Below are 8,654 nucleotides of genomic sequence, written 5' to 3'. Positions count from 1 at the left end.
TTTGTACAGATGAATGTGGTACCTACCTGATATCTTTTGATTTTCCCATGATGTCAAGCAAAGAGTCACTGAGTTTGAAGGTAGGCCTTGAAATACATCCACAGGTACACCTCCAATTGACTCAAATTATGTCAATTAGCCTATCAGAAGCTTCTAAAGCCATGACATCATTTTCTGGAATTTTCCAAGCTGTTTAAAGGCACAGTCAACTAAGTGTATGTAAACTTCTGACCCACTGCAATTGTGATACAGTGAATTATAAGTGATATAATCTGTCTGTAAACAATTGTTGGAAAAATTACTTGAGTCATGCACAAAGTAGATGTCCTAACTGACTTGCCAAAACTATAGTTTGTTAACAAGAAATTTGTGGAGTGGTTGAAAAATAAGTTTTAATGACTCCAACCTAAGTGTATGTAAACTTCCGACTTCAACTGTATATATATTTATACACTACCGTTCAAGAGTTCGTGGTCACTTAGAAATGTCCTTGTTTTTGAAAGAAAATTTAAAAAATTGTCCATTAAAATAACACCAATTTGATCAGAAATACAGTGTAGACATTGTTAATGTTGTAAATTACTATTATAGCTGGAAACGGCTGATTGTATATGGAATATCTACGTAGGCGTACAGAGGCCCATTATCAGCAACCATCACTCCTGTGTTCCAATGGCACGTTGTGTTAGCTAATCAAAGTTTATCTTTTTAAAAGGCTAATTGATCATTAGAAAACCATTTTGCAATTATGTTAGCACAGCTGAAAACTGTTGTTCTGATTAAAGAAGCAATCAAACTGGCCTTCTTTAGTCTAGTTGAGTATCTGGAGCATCAGCATTTGTGAGTTCGATTACAGGCTCAAAATGGCCAGAAACAAAAAAACTTTCTTCTGAAACTCATCAGTCTATTCTTGTTCTGAGAAATCAAGGCCATTCCATGTGAGAAATTGCCAAGAAACTGAAGATCTCGTTGATTTTTTTGGTCATATTATTTAAAAAACAAGTCGCTAGGTGTAGGCAAGGCCATAAGCAAATGGTAAACTGGGCTATGACTAAATAGTTAATCAGGGTGATTTTTCCACAAATTGACAGGGATTTTCCTTTCCACGGAAGCAACATCTTATCTATTCTTGCTAACTTTCTATTCAAATGTATTGTAATGAGATAATTTCTTTCTTTCGGGATATGAATAAGGAGTATTTCCACTTCACCATCAGAACATTTTTTTGGTAAACTACATGGTAATGTAAAAGTTTTATTTTTTATTGATCCAATACGTAATATAGTACACTTATAATTTGGTTGTAATCCAGAGAGGTTAGAAAAAGTATCTAGACCATCTATGAGGCTGTGGATTTAAAATAAAACATGAATCATCAGCATACAATGACACATTTGTTTTTAAGCCCTGGAATTCTAGGCCCTTGATATTATTTCTAACATTTAGATGGCCATAATAAATAGATATGCCGATAGCGGACAACCTTGTTTTACTCCTCTTGACAATAGTGGCTACTTTCTGAGAAGTAGCCATTATTTATTTTTTTGCACCCATGGTTGCTATACATAACTTTAACCCATTGTATAAGAGATTCTTCAAAATTGAAATATTCCAGGCATTTCTATATAAAATCCAGTCGTACTTAATCAAAATCCTTTTCAAAGTCGGCTATGAATACCAGGCCTGGTTTCCCAGATTTTTCATAGTGTTCTATTGTTCCCAGTACTGTTTCCAGTGTTCTATTGTTTCCAGATTAGGATGATAACATAACTTTTTGCATTATAAGTACTATGCACTTTGCTATAATTTTTCCATCACAATACTGAGGTGTAAGGGGCCTCCAATTTTTTTAATGGACTGGATCTTTATACACTGCTCAAAAAAATAAAGGGAACACTTAAACAACACAATGTAAATCCAAGTCAATCCCACTTCTGTGAAATCAAACTGTCCACTTAGGAAGCAACACTGATTGACAATAAATTTCACATGCTGTTGTGCAAATGGAATAGACAAAGGTGGAAATTATAGGCAATTAGCAAGACACCCCCAATAAAGGAGTGGTTCTGCAGGTGGTGACCACAGACCACTTCTCAGTTCCTATGCTTCCTGGCTGATGTTTTGGTCACTTTTGAATGCTGGCGGTGCTTTCACTCTAGTGGTAGCATGAGACGGAGTCTACAACCCACACAAGTGGCTCAGGTAGTGCAGCTCATCCAGGATGGCACATCAATGCGAGCTGTGGCAAGAAGGTTTGCTGTGTCTGTCAGCGTAGTGTACAGAGCATGCAGGCGCTACCAGGAGACAGGCCAGTACATCAGGAGACGTGGAGGAGGCCGTAGGAGGGCAACAACCCAGCAGCAGGACCGCTACCGCCGCCTTTGTGCAAGGAGGAGCACTGCCAGAGCCCTGCAAAATGACCTCCAGCAGGCCACACTGGAAACAAGTTTCAGTAGATTATTTTTGGTGCATTTCTATGTTGAAGATTTTGTGCATTTTCCCCCATATTCCATCCAGTTTGCTTTATTTTTTATAATATTGTATACTATACTTGTTCTTTTTTTCACAAGTTCGTCCATTTCTTTTTGTTTTACCTCTAACATATTCCGTGCCTCTATGGTACTGTTTGTATCAAGTTTGTCTCAGTCCTGGAAGTAGAACATTGTGTTCATTACCATGGGGTTGAATGATTTGATAAAACAATGAAACTGGTGTCTGTCATCTTAAATTTAAAAAACGAAAGAATGAAGTCATGAACTGTGATAGAGAACAATAGAACTGGTGAAAAAGTGCCATGCCTTTTTGGCAAAATGTTAGACAGATGCAAATGTGTGTGCGCGTGTGCAAGGGGCATTTAGGTCAGACGGGGAGAGGGGAATTTGAGAAAGGGGCTATTGGAAAGCAGCTTATCCTATGGGAAAGCCCTGAATATGCTGAGGCTTCTCCCACAAATACAAACACACGTACTGTCTCCCAATTAAAAAGCTACTGTAGGCTACACAGTCACACCTTGACATGGCAGACAGTCAAAATGAATCTGACAGTTGCAGCCCCAGGTGTTACACATAGCAGAGAGAGGAGTCACTGGCATGACTCCATGACTGAGAGATACATGCACACAAGCTGTGTGGTAGCCGTAGGTTCCCCTGTTCTTTAGCAATCAGAATAATTACTCGGAGGATTAGAAAGATTATCAACTGAGACTAAAACTCTGAGCTCTGTGTGACAGGTAGTCTAGCTGTTAGAGAGTTGAGCCAACAGCTGGAGGGTTGTTGTTCGAATCCCAGGTCCAACAAGAAAAATCTGATGGCAAGTGAACTGGCAACCGGAGGGTTGCTTGTATTAAATCCTAGATGCCATTGCCAGGCACTTAACCCCCACAACAGCTCCCTGGGTGCCCAATGTGGCAGCCCCCTGCACCTCCCCAAAACATTTGTGTCTTTCGGGAGGGTTGGGTTAAAAGTGAAAATCTCATTTCGATTAGACCTTCTGTGCAATTGACAAATAATGTGAACTTAATGTGCACTGAGGGTGGGAAATGTTCTTTACATATATGAATCTTAATCTAGTAGACCAAGCGGCAAGAGACATAATTGGGTGTATAGTCACACATCAATGAAGTTAGAGTAGCTACCCACTCGGCACACCACATAATTTCAACATGGAGAATTGGGTAATATTTGGTAGATATGTTGATTAATAATGAGATTACTGTCACGTTCTGACCCTAGTTATTGTGTTAATTGTTTGTTTTAGTGGGTCAGGACGTGAGTTGGGTGGGCATTCATTGTTTTGTGTCTGGTTTGTCTATTTCTGTGTTTGACCTGATATGGTTCTCAATCAGAGGCAGCTGTCAATCGTTGTCCCTGATTGAGCACCATATTAAGGTAACCTGTTTGGTGTTGGGTTTTGTGGGTGATTGTAGTTCGTGTCAGTGTTCGTGCCACACGGGACTGTTTTCGGTTTGGTCACGTTTGTTGTTTTTGTATCTTGAAGTGTTCAGTTTACTTTCATTAAATAATGAACACTTTCCACTCTGCGTCTTGGTCCGATCCCTACACCTCCTCTTCAGGCGAAGAGGAGGAAATCTGCCGTAACAATTACAACCTACACTACATGGCCAAAAGTATGTGCACACGTCTTCAAAATAGTGTATTTCAGCCACACCTGTTGCTAACAGGTTTATAAAATCGAGCACACAGCCATGAAATCTCCATAGACAAACACTGACAGTAGAATGGCTCGTACTGAAGAGCTCAGTGAGGTTCAACATGGCACCGTCATAAGATGCCACCTTTCCAACAAGTCAGTAGGTCAAATTTCTGCCCTAGTACAGCTGCCCCGGTCAACTGTAAGTGCTGTTATTGTGAAGTGGAAACGCCTAGGAGCAACAACTGAGCCACAAAGTGGTAGGCCACACAAGCTCAGAGAACGGGACCGGCGAGTGCTGAAGTGCGTAAAAATCATCCAACACTCACTACCAAGTTCCAAACTGCCTCTGGAAGCAACATTAACATAATAACTGCTCGTCGGCAGCTTCATGAAATGGGTTTCCATGGCCGAGCAGCCACACACAAGCCTAAGATCACCATGCGCAATGCCAAGCGTCGGCTGGAGTGTTGTTAAGTTTGCCGCCATTTGACTCTGGAGCAGTGAAAGCGTGTTCTCTGGAGTGATGAATCATTCTTCACCATCTGGCAGCCCAACGGACGAATCTGGGTTGGGAAGGTGCCAGGAGAGCGCTACTTGCTCCAATGCATAGTGGCAACTGTAAAGTTTGGTGGAGGAGGAATAAAGGTCTGGGGCTGTTTTTCATGGCTCGGTCTAGGCCCCTTAGTTCCAGTGAAGGGAAATCTTAACACTACAGCATACAATGACATTCTAGACGATTCTGTGCTTCCAACTTTGTGGCAACAGTTTGGGAAAGGCCCTTTCCTGTTTCAGCATGAGAATCCCCCCGTGCACAAGGTGAGGTCCATAAATTAATGGTTTGTCGAGATCGATGTGGAAGAACTTGACTGGCCTGCACAGAGGCCTAATCGCCCAACATCAGTGCCCAACATCACAAATGCTCTTGTGGCTGAATGGAAGCAAGTCCCCGCAGCAATGTTCCAACATCTAGTGGAAAGCCTTCCCAGAAGAGTGGAGGCTGTTATAGCAGCAAAGGGGGGACCAACTCCATATTAATGCCCATGATTTTGTAATGAGAAGTTTGACATGCAGGTGTCCACATACCTTTGGTCCCACTCAAAAAGACAGTCGAAAGCTTGTTGAATTCCCAATGTGTTATTACCATGCTTTCAACCATCTAAAACAGGGGTGTCAAACTCATTCCACGGAGGGCCTAGTGTCTGCAGGTTTTTGGTTTTTCCTTTCAATAAAGCCCTAGACAACCAGGTGTGGGGAGTTCCTAACTAATTAGTGATGTTAATTCATCAATCAAGTACAAGGGAGGAGCGAAAACCCGCAGACACTCGGCCCCGCGTGGAATGAGTTTGACACCTGTGATCTAAAAGCACAACCAAATTCCAATGGAAAATCAATGTCAGATTTTTGGTTTAGTTGTCACTTAAATGTGTTTTCACTGCGCTTCCAAACATTTAAAGCTCAACAAAGTTAAAATGGGAATACAATGTTAGATATTTTGTTTATTTATACAACATCTTAATGTGTTATCACTGTGATCATCTACTAGCACAGCCAAATGACCTTGATCGCAATTGAGATTATGTAATGTACATGGTGCAAGTGGTCAATGCCGTTAGAGATTCTACGCAGATTATTATAGTAATTGTGAATATCTCAACAAATCTGTGACATTTATACACTATCTTGAACATGCACACTTTCTATGATTACATAAGAAGACATTTGTCACGCCCTGGCCTTAGTATTCTTGGTTTTCTTTATTATTTTAGTTAGGTCAGGGTGTGACATGAGGAATGTTTTTGTTTTGTTGGTTTTGGGTGTTGTTTATGGTAAAGGGGTTGTGTATAGTATATGGGTTTGTGTGGAGTACATGTTTCTAGTATTGTCTATGTAAGAACGTTTGTAGCCTGTTTGTATGTGCACAACGTTTGTAGCTTCACGGTCGTTTTGTTGTTTTGTTAAAGTGTTTTTGTGTCGTGTTCATCTTCGTGGTGTAATAAAAGAAGATGGCTTATTTTCCAACTGCTGCATTTTGGTCCGTTAATCCGCCACACGATCGTGACAACATTCAATGTTACAGTAACCTCAGAATGTGGCCAAGGATGTGTTACTCATTTTGAAGTTGAATAAGTACTGTTGCATTAGTTTGTACGATAGCCTTAACTTGTACGATAGCCTTAACTAGGCTATTTACTTTATTACAAAAGTAATAATTGTGATTTGTTGACAATGCAACCAAATATCAACATTTAAAGGAGATGTATCTACTGCTTGGATAGTTCCATCTGAGTCACTAACTCCATCCTATTCTTTAAATGTTCTTTTTGGTTGAGTTGAAAACCTGAATCCAACATATAATTGTTTAACTGGTCAACAAGTTAATAGGCTATTTACCATATTACAAAAGTAATATTGAATTGTTTGGTTGACAACACATTTTAGTCATTTAGCAGACACTCTTGTTCAGAGTGACTTACATTCATCTTAAGATAGCTAGGTGAGACATCCACATACAGTCAGTCGTATGTGTGTACTTGCTACAGTCGTAGCAGGTACATTTTCCCTCAACAAAGTAGTTATCAGCAAAGTCAGTGCTAGTAGGAAAAGGCAAGGGCAGATTTTCTTGTGTGGATTAGAAGGTACCAGGAGATGTTGATGAAAACAGGATGATTGATGATATCTCACAATAACAAAGGGTAGCCTGCCTACTCGTGGAGTAGGGAAAACAGCATCAAAGCTTTAAGTAGGCCTTCCACCCCAGCCAATTGGGGCCTGGACTTTAATGGCACAGGACAGGCACTGTTCAGATGTTACTTCTCATTCAGTATATTAGAATATTTGGGCATTATTTCCTCTCAGTTCCACGTCAATTCATTAACTCTTTAGACTTCATCACATCAAGGGACAATTATGCATTGTAACTGTTAGGAATTTTGTTAATAAATAGTTAAAACAAATTCTAGCTTTAGATAAAACTATAACTAATTATACTCTGCACGCCTGGTGAAAAGAGATTTGTGTTGTGGGTTATAAAATAAGCAGAAAGGGTCATTAAACTATGGTTGAACTGACCCAACTTAGCCCTGAGATGTTTAGATAAGGCTGTGGGTAACTTTTTAGGTCTTCCATTATCTTGAGTTGTCTGCTAAAGTGGTAATAAATTATAGTGAGCCTTCAGGATAATTGATTATATTGTGATAATATGTATATCATGTGTGTGCGCTGTGAAGTTGGAATGAACTTTTGAACCTGTTTTCTATTTGTCAGGACAATGAGACTTATTCTGTAACCTATGACGTCATATCTTGTATATAAACCTGTTGTTTATGATCAAATGGGAGCGTGCTCCGAGAATAAACACTATTATCTAATTTTAATAAGACTGTATCCTGTCTATTTTATGTTAATAAGTATCTTACAAATTCTTATAAATAGACAGATTGAATTTAATTAATGAGTATATTAGAGGAATTATTTAATTCCACTAACAATTGGTCCTTCGAGTAGATTTCCAAACTTTGCCTCTGTCATCCGAAGATATTAGCCGAAAACCGCGCACGGGCGGGTCTGGACCCGTTATTTAAAGTCCTGGCCTCTGAACTGAGGTTAAAAAACAGGCCGGTATATATATATCTGAGGTCGACAGAGACGGTGACGGAATCCAACCGGCATTGCTTTTCCCAGTCTGCAAGACGAAGGTAAATAGTCTTTATTCACGAATGTGGGGGGTATGATGTAAGTTATCTTTGATTTTAAGTTCTAAACGTGTTTAGCATTTATCAATAATAGTAGCTTCACTATTCCAAACAGATTGTGGGTTACTTGTATGACCGAAATACAAGATGGATGGATGTAAAAGGTCCGAAAAGACCTTGGTAGGTGCATTACCGTAAAAAAAATAATGAACTTAATGATCCGGGCCTTGCAAGCTGTGAGGGTTATTAAGGGTGGGATATAGTAAGTGTTGTTAGATAGGACGGTCGTTTTGTACAAATAGGACGGCCATTAATTCAAAAGACATACCTAAATGAAGTTTTAACCTAAAACAGGTGAGGATAAATTAGGCTTGGTGAGAAGGCAGGGTAATCCTAGGCGAACGGAATAACTGAACCTATTAATAATGAAAGAAATAATATCCAAAGAGTGGGAGGGAAACTTAAAATAGCGAAGTGAGATTGGATAAATACAACCAGAGTTTGACCAGGGAAGTGTGTCCCCTGGGTAATAACTGATAGTTTAAAGTGAGATCTAATGTCCGATCGATAACAACGCTATAGATAAAGTTTCCAGGGAAGAGAATCATATAATCATACACATAGATTATAACTAGGTAACGGTAAAACGCACATAACATAGAAATATATTTACCTAGATTGTGAGAGCGGTGGGAAGTGGTAACACACACATAGAGAAATAAATCAATAAATAGAAAGACATAGATAGGTGATAAATACCATAACTACTAGTAACGGCAAGGATTTATCAAACATGGGTAGTAAATCCTC

This window comes from Salvelinus fontinalis, chromosome 21, assembly GCF_029448725.1.
Source record: "Salvelinus fontinalis isolate EN_2023a chromosome 21, ASM2944872v1, whole genome shotgun sequence".
Taxonomy (NCBI): domain Eukaryota; kingdom Metazoa; phylum Chordata; class Actinopteri; order Salmoniformes; family Salmonidae; genus Salvelinus; species Salvelinus fontinalis.
The sequence above is the reverse complement of the archived record's forward strand: the minus strand, read 5'-3'. Positions refer to the sequence as shown.